Here is a 5,000-nt window from a genome sequence, read left to right as displayed (position 1 = left end):
CGAAATGTCGATGTTCATGTGTCCTGCAGTTCACACGTTGACGCGCAATTAGCTGCGTTCTTCATCGACCCACGAGCCAAGTGATCCACCGTTCAGGGTAATCGTATAAATTTTATATTTCACATATATAATTTTATTCTCATTTGTTCGACCTAATATCTCTCTTCTTTCAAAGAGAAGATAAAAGTTGATACCTGAATCTCCGACCAGCGCGCGAAGGAGATTCAGGCGTCGCCTTGGAGACGACACCGAAGCCTTTCGAGACGAAAAACGTTCAAGTAATATGTATATATTTCTCGACGTTCCGGGCGTATAGTGCATTCAAAAACCCGCGAAAGACGCAGAAGACTCGCACGCGTGGAAACGACGGGGATATATTTTGTATCCTACCCGATACTGAATCCATCGCGTGCAGTCGACCCTCGCGTTCTTCCGATCAGACGCATCTATTGTTGCGCGCATGTTTTCGCGTCGCATCGCGCGAAACGTTGCACGAATCGTACCGATCGATCGATTGAAAGCAAATAATGAAAAAAGACTTCACAGCTGGCTCTTTGCCGGTCATTCGTCCCATGTTATCTCTTGCCGCGAAATTGGCGCGCAAGAGTTGGGTGTCAGACGCGCGGCTTTAAAACGAGCTTCACGGCCGGTCCCTTCGTTACCGCTTTCGTTCTTTCTCTCGGAACGACCATGAACGAACACGACGAGCGACGCTACGGCATACACACGTCCACGGATTCGATTAAAAAAACAGACTTCACAGCTGGCTCTTTGCCGGTCATTCGTCCCATATTATCTCTTGCCGCGAAATTGGCGCGCAAGAGTTGGGTGTCAGACGCACGGCTTTAAAACGAGCTTCACGGCCGGTCCTCTCAATTCCGTGTACGGTACACGCAAGATGCGGGTTCCACTTCCAGACTACCCGGTCCCTTCTCTCTACGAGAATCGATAGTAGAAGAACGGCTCGAAAACGCGTCTCAGAGACTAGGGGAAAAGAAGCGGTATGCGAGCGAAACGAAAACGCATTATGGAAACGTCGCGAAACAATGTTCGACGGTTGCTCGGTTCCAATCGTGCGGCCGTTTCAATTTCTCGTGCGCTTCACCGTCCCTCCGTAACTCTGGCCGATCGCGTATACCGAAGAGCCGACACGCGCAAAAACCACAGGCATTGTATACTGTATATATATATGTTACAGTCACAGCCTTCGCGCGTTTTACTCTCCGACGCGGGGTTTCCACGACGAAAGAGAGACAGTTTCGTGGCGGGTGACTCGGCCGAATCGCTACGACGGGTATTTCTATTATAGAACGAATCATCGCCACCCTTTACCAGTGCCCGACGAAGGAATCACAAGGTCATCTGGAGTTTACAATGCCAGCGACGGTAATTCCAACGAAGACCCGATAAGTCAACTCATCGTTCTATTTCTCCCCGTACAGAAAAGCGAATCGACGCTAACGCACCTCGCGCAAGCACGAACGTTCTCTTCGCGTGGATCATCCCATCGTCGAAAGATGTAAAGACGCATTGGAGATCGTGGTCTCTGGCGGGCTCATTGCACGCCCCACTGCATATCTTTCCTCGAATCGAGAATGATTCGTCCACTAAGGCTGCGAAACTACGCGTCGAGGAAACTAGGGGAAAGAAGCGGGATGCGAGCGAAACGACAATACATTATGGAAACGTCGCGAAACAATGTTCGGCGGTTGCTCGTTTCCTCCTGCGGACGTTTCATTGCTCGGGCGCTTCACGTCCCTCCGTAACCTTCGCGCGATCGCGTGCCCCGGAGAGCCGGCAACCGGTGAACCACAGGCGTATAAACTATAGTCTTCTATAGCAAGCCTTCGGCGGTTACTCTCCGACGCGGGGATTCCACGACGAGAGAGAATTTCGTGGCGGGTGACATCGGTCGAAACGCTACGACGGGTATTTCTATTATAGAACGAATCATCGCCACCCTTTACCAGTGCCCGACGAAGGAATCACAAGGTCATCTGGAGTTTACAATGCCAGCGACGGTAATTCCAACGAAGACCCGATAAGTCAACTCATCGTTCTATTTCTCCCCGTACAGACAAGCGAATCAACGCTATCGCACCTCACGCATGCACGAACGTTCTCTTCGCGTGAATCGTCCCATCGTCGAAAGATATAGCCGCTTGGAGATCGTGGCCCATCAAGTTCTTCCGTAACTCCTGCGCGATCGCGTACCCCGGAGAGCAGGCAACCGGTGAACCACAGGCGTATAAACTATAGTCTTCTATAGCAAGCCTTCGCGTTTACTCTACGACGCGGGGATTCCACGACGAGAGAGATTTTCGTGGCGGGTGACACGGCCGAATCGCTACGACGGGTATTTCTATTATAGAACGAATCATCGCCACCCTTTACCAGTGCCCGACGAAGGAATCACAAGGTCATCTGGAGTTTACAATGCCAGCGACGGTAATTCCAACGAAGACCCGATAAGTCAACTCATCGTTCTATTTCTCCCCGTACAGAAAAGCGAATCGGCGCTATCGCACCTCACGCAAGCAGGAATGATCTCTTCGCGTGGATCGTCCCATCGTCGAAAGATGTAAGACGTACAGAAATCGTGGTCCATCACGATTATTCGTAACTCTCCGAGTCGCGTATCTGAGAGTAGGACAAACGGAGAACCACAGGCATAAATAATACTATATGTTTCTTATATAGTTAGCCTTCGCGTTTTACTCTCCGACATGGGGATTCCACGACGAGAGAGAGTTTCGTGGCGGGTGTCTCGGCCGAATCGCTACGACGGGTATTTCTATTATAGAACGAATCATCGCCACCCTTTACCAGTGCCCGACGAAGGAATCACAAGGTCATCTGGAGTTTACAATGCCAGCGACGGTAATTCCAACGAAGACCCGATAAGTCAACTCATCGTTCTATTTCTCCCCGTACAGAAAAGCGAATCGACGCTATCGCACCTCGCGCGAGCACGTAACTACTCTTCGCGTGGATCGTCCCATCGTCGAAAGATGTAAGACGCACGGAAATCGTGGCCCATCAACGTTTTTTTGTAACTCTGCCGATCGCGTATCACAGAGCCGAGACGCACATACCACAGGCGTATAATACCGTTTTCTTTCGTATGGTAAGCCTTCGCGTTTACTCTTCGGCGCGGGGTTTCCACGTCGAGAGAGACATTCGTGGCGGGTGACATCGGTCGAAACGCTACGACGGGTATTACTATTATAGAACGAATCATCGCCACCCTTTACCAGTGCCCGACGAAGGAATCACAAGGTCATCTGGAGTTTACAATGCCAGCGACGGTAATTCCAACGAAGACCCGATAAGTCAACTCAACGTTCTATTTCTCCCCGTACAGAAAAGCGAATCGACGCTGTTGCACCTCACGCAAGCACGAACGTTCTCTTCGCGTGGATCGTCCCATCGTCGAAAGATGTAAGACGCACGGAAATCGTGGCACATCACGTGTTTTCGGAACTCTGTCGACCGCGTATCTCAGAGACGACGCGCGCGAACCACTGGCATATACTATTATATATCGCGTTTTACCCTCCGACGCGGGGATTCCACGACGAGAGAGAGTTTCGTGAGCGGGTTGACTCGGAAGAAACGCTACGACGGGTATTTCTATTATAGAACGCATCATCGCCACCCTTTACCAGTGCCCGACGAAGGAATCACAAGGTCATCTGGAGTTTACAATGCCAGCGACGGTAATTCCAACGAAGACCCGATAAGTCAACTCAACGTTCTATTTCTCCCCGTACAGAAAAGCGAATCGACGCAATCGCACCATACGCGTGCACGTAAACAACTCTTCGCGTGGATCGTCCCATCGTCGAGAGACGTAAGTTTTCATAGTATGAATTCGCGTTTTACTCTCCGACGCGGGGATTCCACGACGAGAGAGAGTTTCGTGAGCGGGTTGACTCGGAAGAAACGCTACGACGGGTATTTCTATTATAGAACGCATCATCGCCACCCTTTACCAGTGCCCGACGAAGGAATCACAAGGTCATCTGGAGTTTACAATGCCAGCGACGGTAATTCCAACGAAGACCCGATAAGTCAACTCAACGTTCTATTTCTCCCCGTACAGAAAAGCGAATCGACGCAATCGCACCATACGCGTGCACGTAAACAACTCTTCGCGTGGATCGTCCCATCGTCGAGAGACGTAAGTTTTCATAGTATGAATTCGCGTTTTACTCTCCGACGCGGGGATTCCACGACGAGAGAGAGTTTCGTGAGCGGGTTGACTCGGAAGAAACGCTACGACGGGTATTTCTATTATAGAACGCATCATCGCCACCCTTTACCAGTGCCCGACGAAGGAATCACAAGGTCATCTGGAGTTTACAATGCCAGCGACGGTAATTCCAACGAAGACCCGATAAGTCAACTCAACGTTCTATTACTCCCCGTACAGAAAAGCGAATCGACGCAATCGCACCATACGCGTGCACGTAACAACTCTTCGCGTGGATCGTCCCATCGTCGAGAGACGTAAGTTTCATAGTAAGCCTTCGGCGTTTTACTCTCCGACGCGGGGATTCCACGACGAGAGAGAGAGTTTCGTGAGCGGGTTGACTCGGAAGAAACGCTACGACGGGTATTTCTATTATAGAACGCATCATCGCCACCCTTTACCAGTGCCCGACGAAGGAATCACAAGGTCATCTGGAGTTTACAATGCCAGCGACGGTAATTCCAACGAAGACCCGATAAGTCAACTCAACGTTCTATTTCTCCCCGTACAGAAAAGCGAATCGACGCAATCGCACCATACGCGTACACGTAAACAACTCTTCGCGTGGATCGTCCCATCGTCGAGAGACGTAAGTTTTCATAGTATGAATTCGCGTTTTACTCTCCGACGCGGGGATTCCACGACGAGAGAGAGTTTCGTGAGCGGGTTGACTCCGAAGAAACGCTACGACGGGTATTTCTATTATAGAACGCATCATCGCCACCCTTTACCAGTGCCCGACGAA

The 5,000-nt window shown here is 50.6% G+C and overlaps 1 non-coding gene across 1 annotated transcript in view; it reads right to left on the bottom strand.

Annotated features, from left to right (window-relative positions):
• The window catches only part of LOC143175887 (5.8S ribosomal RNA), a 155-nt gene extending 55 nt beyond the window's left edge, over window positions 1-100 (bottom strand). The window contains exon 1 of the ribosomal RNA XR_013000535.1: window positions 1-100. This exon is cut by the window's left edge and continues 55 nt beyond it. This is a non-coding gene — a ribosomal RNA (5.8S ribosomal RNA).
• Window positions 101-5,000: the final 4,900 nt, after the last annotated feature.

This window comes from Nomia melanderi, unplaced genomic scaffold (assembly GCF_051020985.1).
Source record: "Nomia melanderi isolate GNS246 unplaced genomic scaffold, iyNomMela1 scaffold0242, whole genome shotgun sequence".
Classification (NCBI taxonomy): domain Eukaryota; kingdom Metazoa; phylum Arthropoda; class Insecta; order Hymenoptera; family Halictidae; genus Nomia; species Nomia melanderi.
Note: the sequence above shows the minus strand (reverse complement) of the source record. Positions and strands in the feature narration are given on the sequence as shown.